General features: G+C 42.2%; 1 non-coding gene across 1 annotated transcript; it reads right to left on the bottom strand.

Moving 5' to 3' along the window:
• Positions 1-9,714: 9,714 nt before the first annotated feature.
• On the bottom strand, positions 9,715-9,817 carry LOC112086164. The gene has a single exon (XR_002899342.1). It is a non-coding gene; the product is annotated as a small nucleolar RNA R71 (small nucleolar RNA).

Genomic DNA, 9,817 nt, shown 5'->3' with positions numbered 1-9,817 from the left:
AAACAACAAAAGGAAAGCTACTTATTCTTTAGTTCAAATTGAAAGACTTACCAGAAAATGGAAAGTTTGAGGCTCCTCCGCGTCTAGAATCTAAGTGTCCTCTTTTGGAAGTTGTGTGATGGAGAACAAGGTTGGGCCGATATTAGTCTTTAAAAGAGGCCAGGCTTTAGTCTCCACTCGATCCACGAGAGCTTGATCCATGAAGCTTTCTTCTTGGCTTTCTTGACTTGTGATGCCGAGTGTGTCCATCTTCTTGGTGAGGTCTTCAAGCTCTTGTTGTGCCATTAGTCCCTCAACAGCTTCTCATAACTTCTCTCTAAGGGTTCTTGTACTAGATCTTGTTCTTGGTGGTTCATACATGATGGAAATCTTGTCATCTTTAAGAGGCTCCATGCTCATGTCCTCATCATTCCCTCCCCCTTGAAAAGTTCTGTCCTCAGAACTGGTTAATCTGCATGGAAAGGAGACAAGTCAGCAATGTTGAAACTTGGTGAAATATGTAACTCACCTGGTAAGTCGAGTTTTTAAGAATTGTTGCCAATGCGCTCTACGACTTTAAATGCTCCATCTCCTCTTGGTGCAAGCTTGGACTTCCTCTAGTTGGGAAACATTTCGGGCCTCATGTGCACCCACACCCATTGTCCTGGTTTGAAGATAACCTCCTTCCAGTTATTATCAGCTTGTAACTTGTATCGAGCCGTCTTTTTCTCCAAGTTGTCAATGGTCTTTTGGTGGAATTTTCTGATCTTCTCAGCCTTGTCTATTCCGATGGTGGTAAAGGTTTGAGATCCAAAAACGTCTCTGGCTTAAATCCATACACAATCTCAAACGGTGAAAGCTTAGTAGCCTAGTGGTTAGAATTGTTATAAGCAAATTCAATGTATGGAATACAATCTAACCAATTTCTTAAATTTTTACCAAACATTTCCCTTAGTAGGGTGGAGAGTGTGTGGTTAACCACCTCTGTCTGTTCATTGGTCTGTGGGTGGCAGATGGTGTAGAAAAGGACCTTTGTACTAAGCTTTCTCCATAGAGTCTTCCATAAATGGCTCAGAAATTTGGTATCCCTGTCTGATACAATGGTTCGCGGTAGCCCATGTAACCTCACTAATATGTTCATAATTTGCATCATTTAGGTTGTATATTTCATTCCAAATCATATCTTATTTCATGCATTTTAGGTCTTTAGGTGTTGTTTTAGAACTTAGGGGTTTGCATTAGGTTTAAGTGAGTCTTGCATGTTTTGGAGTGTTTACAGGTGATTTGGAAGCAGTTTGGACCTAAAAAGATGAAGCCAATAAAAGGAATGGTGAATGGGGGTTTAAAAATGGTGAAATCAGCCTTTTAGAGGTTCTCGGTGCTAGCCTATACCGCGGGAAGCTTTTTCTCGGCAATTTTCATGTACCGCGGGTGGATTTCTCGGCCAAAACACGTACCGTCTGTTCAAGTTTCTCGGCCAAAATTCCTAGGTGCAGATACGTCTCTGAAATCGAGTTACCGGAAGGTCTTTCCGGCCGATTCACAAATCATGCATGGGAGAAAGTTGAGTTATTTTCAGTCTCCGGGGTCTTTAGCAAACATCAAGATAATGGAGTCTAGATCTCCGAACAATTGAAATCGATGAGTTTGGAGCACCAATCTGAAAGATACGGCCACCGGAAAACAGACCTCTCTCGAGCCCATTCCGGAGCAATCCGATACGTCTGGAAAGATCGCCTGTCAGGGGAGTTTTAACGTCCGATTCAGATTAAAAGGTCTTCAGAAAAGTTGGATATAATCTGTTCACAGATCCATAACAGGTGGAATGATTGGATTTGGAGTCGTGAGCAGAGAGTTAAGCTCACCGGAAGGCACACCTGTCTCGCTACAGTTTCAAGACCGATCCGATGAGTCACAAATATTGCGTGGGACGATGCCTTTCCAGTCTGATTCAGTTGCCGGGGTCTGCATCAAGATTTTAGATCTTTGGGTGCTCTTTCCAAAAAATCTAATATCATCCGGTTTGGTGCAATGTGCTGAAAGATACCGTCTCCGGAGTGAACATTGGTCCAAGAGCTTCCTTTTAATCGTTTCAATGCACTTCAGCGATGAGCAGTCCAGTGAATCTTCCACTTCCCAAGCGCTGATTGTTTCTTCACAAAGGTTCAATATATTTGAGTAGTGCTCGTTCCACTGCAGCTGGAATCAAGCCATTCAGATCTATATCCTGGAATTTACGCTCCCCCGAATGCGAAGTGGTCCGAGGAGATTTGAAGTCTGCGAGATAGTTTTGCGACTTGGATAACTCGCAGCGCGTAAAGGATAATTTTTGGGAGTTGAGCTGCGTGTGGAAATGTACGGGTAAGGTAACCCTGGGTGAGGTCAAAGGCTCCCGATCAGGAAAAATGCTAAGTCCACAAGTGTGAGACTTGAGCATGCGAGTTGGCCGAGCAGTGAACTGAACCGCATAAACGTTCGCTGTTTACACCGACTTGGGCTTTCGACTTGGGAGTGAACTAGATCAACTCGCACACATACTTGAAGTCATGTGCTACATGTTTGTGCGGGCTACGGAGCAAAGGGAACTGAACCGCATATAGACTCGCGGTTTACACCGAGACAGGAATGCGGCTTGGCTTACATGGTTTTATCTCGCTGAAGCTACTTTCTACACCTGTGCGAGTTGGGCATGCGAGTTGGGACTAAAGGAAGACCAACTCGCACACATATTCTCCCCAGATTTTGTCTTGGTCATGCGAGTTGAAGAGAAGAAAGACTGAATCGCATAAAGACTCGCGGTTTACACCTAGATGGGCATGCGGCTGAGGCTGAAGGACTTAAGGCTCAAGACTGTTTCTATGGCTGTGCGACTTGGGCCTGCGACATGGGAAGCACCTGACCAACTCGCACACTCGAGATTTTACCCATCAAAGCCGGTCAGGATCCGGTTTGTTCTGGGCTGACCCGGTTCGTTTAAGGACCGATATATAGTTCTTTAGGGTTTTAACCTAAGGACTAAGTTTTATTCCCTTTGTTTATTGCCTCTTTTGTGAAAGACACCTCTTAAGAAGAGAAATATCGATTTTTAAGGATTTTAATCAAGAGAGATTGAGAGATCTTTGTGTTTAAAGCTGCAAATTGATATATTCATAAATTGCATCATTTAATGTACATATTCTAGTCCAAATCATGTCTCATTTGCATGCATTTTAGGTCTTTAAGCATTGTTTTAGGACTTAGGAGATGCATTAGGTCCCAATGAGTCTTTGCATGTTTTGAGTGTTTATCAGGTGTATTTGGAGCTATTTGGAGCTGAAAAGATGAATCCAGGAAGTGGAACGGTGATCAAAGCTTGAAAAATGGTGAAATTGGGTCTTTGGAGGTTATCAACCATTCTCGCGCACCAGGTTTTTCTCGGCCAAAACGCGTACCGCTGGTGGATTTTTATCGGCCAAAACGCGTACCGGCTAAAGGATTTCTCGGCCAAAATCTCCGGGTGCAAACACGTCTCCGAAATCGCCTGTCCGGGGAACCTTCCGGTCCGATTCAGCTGTCGGGTGCTTCATCGAAGTTGGAGAGGATTGGATCACGGTTCCATAGAAAGTGGAGTCATGGAATTCGGACGCGTGAGCAGAAAGTTAAGCTCGTCGGAAGGAACCCCTGTCTCGCTGCTGTTTTGGACCAAGCCGATGAGCTCTGAAGAATGCGAAGGACGGTGAACTTCCAGGCTGATTCAGTTTCCGGGGCCTTCATGAGAATCATAGAAATTTGAGTCCTCTTTCCAGAACGTCCAATAGAATTCGATTCGGAGCTATGAGCAGCAAGATACGGTCTCCGGAATGGACACATGTCTAGACGCCTCTCTCTGATCGTGTAAATGCACTGCAAAGATGAGCCCTCCAGGAAGCCTTCCACTTCCCAAGCACCGAAGCTTCCTTCACCAAAGTTGGAGATATATGAGTGCTATGTCCTCTGCAACCGGAATCACTCAATTCGGACAATTATCTTAGAAGTTACACTCTCCGGAATGCGAAGTGGTCCAAGCTGTTCTGAATGCTGCAAGAAAGCCTTGCGACTTGGTTAACTCGCAGGCCTGAAGACGAATGCCTGGAAATTGATGCTGCAAGTTGAGAAGTGCGGGTAAGCTATCAATGGATGAGGTCTGAGGCTCCCGAGCAAGAAAATTGCTAAGTCCACAATACTGCGACTTGGGCATGCTACCTGGGAGACGCTGGAACCAAGCCGCATGATCACTCGCAAATTACTCCGGGTTGGGCGTGCTGGCTGGGAGCAAGGAGACCAGGCCGCACGGTTTGTACATTCCCCAGAAACCGCCTTGGTCCTGCGAGTTGAAGAAGAAGAAGATTAAGCCGCAGCAAGACTCGCAAAACACTCCTACTTGGGCGTGCGGCTAAGCCAAAGCGATTTAAGTCTCACAAGACCAGTTCTTCATCTACTGCGACTTGGGCATGCTACCTGGGAGACACTGCACCAACGCGCAGTATTTCCACTTTACCCACTAAAGCCGGGTCAAGACCCGGTTTGTTTCGGGCTGACCCGGTTCATTAGCACTTAGTATATATAGCTTTTTGGAGAAAAACCCTAGACATCTTATCTTCTCTCTTAGTTTCTCTCTAGTTTTCTTTCCTTTTTAGTGTAAAAACGTTTTTGATTAAGAGATATCTCTAGGATTTAATCAATCTAAGTCTGTTTCTTATCATCTCATCATCTCATTTCTGCTTCTAATCATGATTAACATCATCTCTTGCAAAAGATTAGATGTGTTCTTCATGATTAGTGAGTAGTCATCTTTTAAGCTTCTAGGTGTGTAGATTAGGGTGCTTAGATGTAGATTAATGATTTTTTAAGCTCAGATTCTCTTCTCCTTTCCTTAGTTAGCTGATCCTAATGCTAGATCCTTGCACATCACTTGGGTCTAGAATCTGGGTTTTTCATGCACCAAAAGTGTTTGATGAAATGCCTGAATGAAAGCTAACTAAGGGTTTATGCATTAATGTCATGGGAATGATTGTTAATTTCATAAATGACATATTAGAACTGTTTCTTAATGCTTACTAGTTCATATTTCACAAATGGGAATTTGGTTTGAAAATATATTAGTATAGAGATTAATACCTTCATGAGAGGATTAATCTAGCTTTAAACTCTAAGTTGATTGGATTTGAGATCATGTGATGCTTGCTTTATCTTTCTGTATAAGATTCAGTCTTTCTTTGCTCTTATTTTGATGCACAAAGAGGCTGTCTGGTCATTTTAGACTTGGACCCTTAGGCTTGTTGATTGTTTATTCATCTAATGGGAATTAGTCTTGAATTGGTAATTAACAAAGGGATTTCTGTCATGAGAATGAATTAATCTGAATTGGAAGTCTAGACTAAAGATTTGCAAGTGTTGCATTGTTTGCTTAGCATCATGAATTCACATTTAAAGCACCCTGATCAATGATCACATCTAGAGGTTTAGCTTTCTCTTTATTTGAATTTGAGTGTTTGTTTAGTTTCTCTTGCTTGTTTAATTCTTAATTACTGTTTGTTCTTGCTTGTTTTGTTATATGCTTTTAGATAATCTTGCTTACCAACTCATCTGCTTATTAGACTTGGATTAAGATAGCTCCTCATAGTCTTAGTGTCTAGAATCTCTCCATTTGGATTGATACCTCAAGTGCTACAATGACATGAGTAGTTGAGGAATTGATCAAGGATTGAAAAATTCCTACTATCACAAATCCATCATTATCCATCTTCTCCATCTCCATTTCTCATCATTAATCATGCAAATCTTCTCAATTTTCAAAGGTTTAAGAGAGATTAGAATGATTAGTGAGTAGTCATCTTAATGAGGTTATAGATGTGTAGGTTAGGGTGCTAAAGTGTTAGATTAGGAGTGCTTAGGACTAGATTCATTGATTCATCTCTCTAAACAGCTGATCTCTAGGCTAGATCCTTGCACATCACTTGTGATCTAGAATCTGGGAATTTCATGCACCAAAAGTGTTTGATGAAATTCCTGAAAGAGCTGTATTAGAGGTTTAAGAATTTGCTGCATGATGATGTCTTGTTATTTGCTTGAATGATCTTTTAAAACTATTTCTTAATGCTCATTGATTAATATTTCACAAATGATGATTTTGTTTCAAAATGGATTAGTGTAGAGGTTAATGCCTTCATGAGAGGATTAATCTAGATTAGAGTTCTAAATCATTTGAGTCATGTCTCATCATTGTCATTAGCATTTCTAGTTTAGCACCAAAGCACCCTAGCCAACTATCATGTCTAGAATCTCATGCTTCCATCATCTCATGCTTCCATCATCTCATATTCACATCACTTGCCATTTGCTTAGTTCTTGTTTGATCATTTGATTAGTCATTATCTTGTTTTAAGTTCTTAATTGTCATTAGTCAATCAAAACCTCACTTGTTCACTTGAATTGAGAAACTGATCACATAGCTTAGTGTCTATCACCACATTCTTGGATTGACAACCTCTTTTGTGCTACTTTGACAAGGGGATTGATAGCCCTAAGACCATAAAAAGTTGTGTCTATCAATTGGCGCCGTTGCCAAATTGTGGATTGTTTAGCATTAAGCTTTGATCTGTTCTTGATATCAAGTCTTTTCATTTTGTTTTACTGATCACTTTGCAAGTTCTGTCTTTGTTTTTAGGTGTATGAACACCAGATCAAGGTCAAGAAGCTGTGGTCCACCATTTCCCCTGAACGACAATATCAATCTCTTAGTGCCAAGAAGAAGAAGAGATAGACGTCCTAGGGAAACAGATAGAGCAGCTGATATGGAACAGCAGAGAGAGCACCACGTGGTTGACATTGAGCACCAGGCTCAAGTGGAGCAACAGGCTCAGCATGGTAATGGAGCTCAAAGGAATCAGGCTCAAGCTTACAGAAATGAGCAACAAGCCTTTGTCAATATCAACATGGCACAAAGGAATGAGAGGCAAGCTCAGCAGAATCAGTGATAGATAAGACTTTTTAGATCTCAGGGCTATCAATCCCCTTGTCAAAGTAGTACTAAGAGGTGTCAATCCAGACTTGTCAACGAGACACTAGTCTATGTTGTTTGTTTATTTAAGTCAAGATAAAAAGGTGAAGGTTTTACTAAGCTAAATAACAACGATTAAGCATGTAAGTAAAGTAAATGATGAGAATCAAACAAAACAAAGATGCAAATGATAACTAAGCGATTCAGATGATGATAATATGTAATAAAGCAAGAGACTTTAGACGAGATACTTGACTCGGGTGCTCCCAATGTTCAACTAGTGGGTTAATGAATCAAAACATCAAGCGGTTTCATTTAACTTTGAACTCAAGGCATGTTAATCTTCTCATGAAAGTATTAAGCATCTAAATTGATCCTCCTTCATACCAAAAATGTCTTTTGAGAAGCATCGAATCAATCAGCAATAAGAACTAGTTCAAAAATGTCATTTAAGAGAACAAACTATCACTCTCGCGATGAAAGACTCTTAAACCCTTAACCGAGTGGTTCAGACATTTCTACAAACACTTTTGATGCGAGATATGTCTCAGATCTGAACCTCAAGTGATGTGCTTGGATCCAGCCTAGAGATCTCGTCGGTTAAAGAATGAAACATGCAAGACTAGACACCTAAACCCACTAATCTACCTTGAAAGCACCCTAATCTACTCATCTAAAGCCGCTTAAACGACTACTCACTAATCATAACGAGCTCACTGAGTCCTTTGCAAGACCTGTAGCTGGTCATGATGAGGAGTTTAATGTTAGATGATAAAAGAAATAAAGAAAGAACAAGATTTCTCATGCAAAAACGAGATATCAGATTAGAATCATCAAGTTTCACCAAAGAGGCAAGTTCTTAAAGCTAAAAACAGATAAGAGATAAGATCCTTAGGTTTTTAGTCTCAAAATGTATATATAGCAAAGGTAAAGTGTCGCGGGTCAGCCCGGAACAAACCGGGTACTGAACCGCGTTCTTGGGTTGATGGGTGAGTGCCACGGTGTGTCGGAGAGTGAAGCCGAGGTCTTCATGTCGAGGAGTGCACGTGAGTCCAGATCCAAACGAAGATCTCGTGAAGAACTCGTCAAGAACATGCATGAACCCTAGTCTTTGATCCATCTTCACGTGTGTGTTCTTGGGCAGCTTTGTTCTTGATTCTGTCTTCGTGACAATGGACCTCGGCATGAAATGCCGAGGCGCTTGGTAGTCGAGGGGTTTGGGCGAACAGGGTCCGGCATGCACGCCGAGGTCGCTACACCGAGGTGCACGTTCAACACTTAGTTGTTTCCAGCTTCATTTCTTACGTGTGCATGCCTTGATTCCAACGTGCCGACGTGTCAGCACGAGGCCTAGTTCAGAATACTCCCAAAATATGAGCCTTGACTTGGCCGATGTCGAGGTAATGATGCCGAGCCCTGAGAAAACACTTAGCGCGTATCGCAACATATTTGGGCTCGTATTGACCATGTCGCCTTCCGGAAGCAGTAACTTTCAACCCACGACTCCAAATGTACTGAGACCAGTCCCATAGTCAAGATGACTCAATAAGCTCGAACTTTGATGAAGAAAGCGTCGGAGCTTGGGAAGTAGAAGGCTTCCTGGATTTCACATCTTTGAACCGCATTGGAATCACCGGAAAATAAGCTGTTTGGACCGATGTGAACTCTGGAGACTTTATCTTTCAAACCACTCGTCCGAATTGAGCGATCCCAACTGTTCTGAAAAGGTCTTTCACAGATCTCAAACTTTGATGAAGACCGGGCAAGCTGGTTCGGTCCGGAAAGGTTCCGTCCGCCGTGATCTTTGTGCTCCGCCGTTCGGTTCTCGGATGCGCGTAATGTTGGTGCACCTTCCGGAAGCTGTATCTTTCTCCCCACGGGTCCGAATTGGATGATTCCAACTGTTCTGGGATCTTTGTTTGATTATATCCAACTTTGCTGATGACCCCGCCAACTGGTTCGGACCGGAAGGTTCCCCGGATTGCAGATCTTTGAGACGCGCGGACAAGGACAGATTTTGGTCGAGAAAAGCTTCCAGGCGGTTTTCACCATTTTTGACCCTTTTCTTCACCGTCTTCTTCTCTGATCCTCTTCTTAAGCTCCAAATGACTCCCAAAGCACCTGATAAAGACTTCAAAACATGCAAAACTCTTTGGGACCTAATGCAAGCCCTAAATCCTATTTTCATGCCTAGAGACTCAATTTACATGGGAAAACACAAGATGAGGACTCTAAAATGCACTCTAAATGATGTAAAATATAGACATATCAATCAGCAGCAGGCTCATAGGAATGATCAACAGCCTCAATACATTCCTTAGCATCAAGCTCAAAGGAGACATGATCCTCCACCTGTGTTTGTTGGGGAAAATGACAGGGCCAATGCTCGTCAGTATGGAACAGGGATTCAAGCACCACCGGTGCAAAACAACAATTTTGAAGTGAAGGCATCCTTACTGAATATGGTCCAAAACTCCAAGTTCCATGGATTGCCAATGGAAGATCCTTTGGAACACTTGGACCAGTTTGATAAAGTTTGTGACTTGACAAAGATAAATGGAGTATCTGAGGACAGCTTCAAGCTCAGATTATTCCCCTTCAGTCTTGGTGACAAAGCACACCAATGGGAGAAGAATCTTCCAAGAGGCTCCATTAAACATTGGGAGCAATGCAAGCAAGCATTTCTGTCTAAGTTCTTGTCAACTTCCAGAACAGCAAAGCTAAGAAACCAAATCTCCAGATTCACTCAACATAGCAATGAGAGTTTTGGTGAAGCATGGGAGAGATTCAGGAGCTACATGATATGTTCATAATTTGCAT

This window comes from Eutrema salsugineum, unplaced genomic scaffold, assembly GCF_000478725.1.
Source record: "Eutrema salsugineum unplaced genomic scaffold, Eutsalg1_0 scaffold_23, whole genome shotgun sequence".
Classification (NCBI taxonomy): domain Eukaryota; kingdom Viridiplantae; phylum Streptophyta; class Magnoliopsida; order Brassicales; family Brassicaceae; genus Eutrema; species Eutrema salsugineum.
The sequence above is the reverse complement of the archived record's forward strand: the minus strand, read 5'-3'. Positions and strand labels throughout refer to the sequence as shown.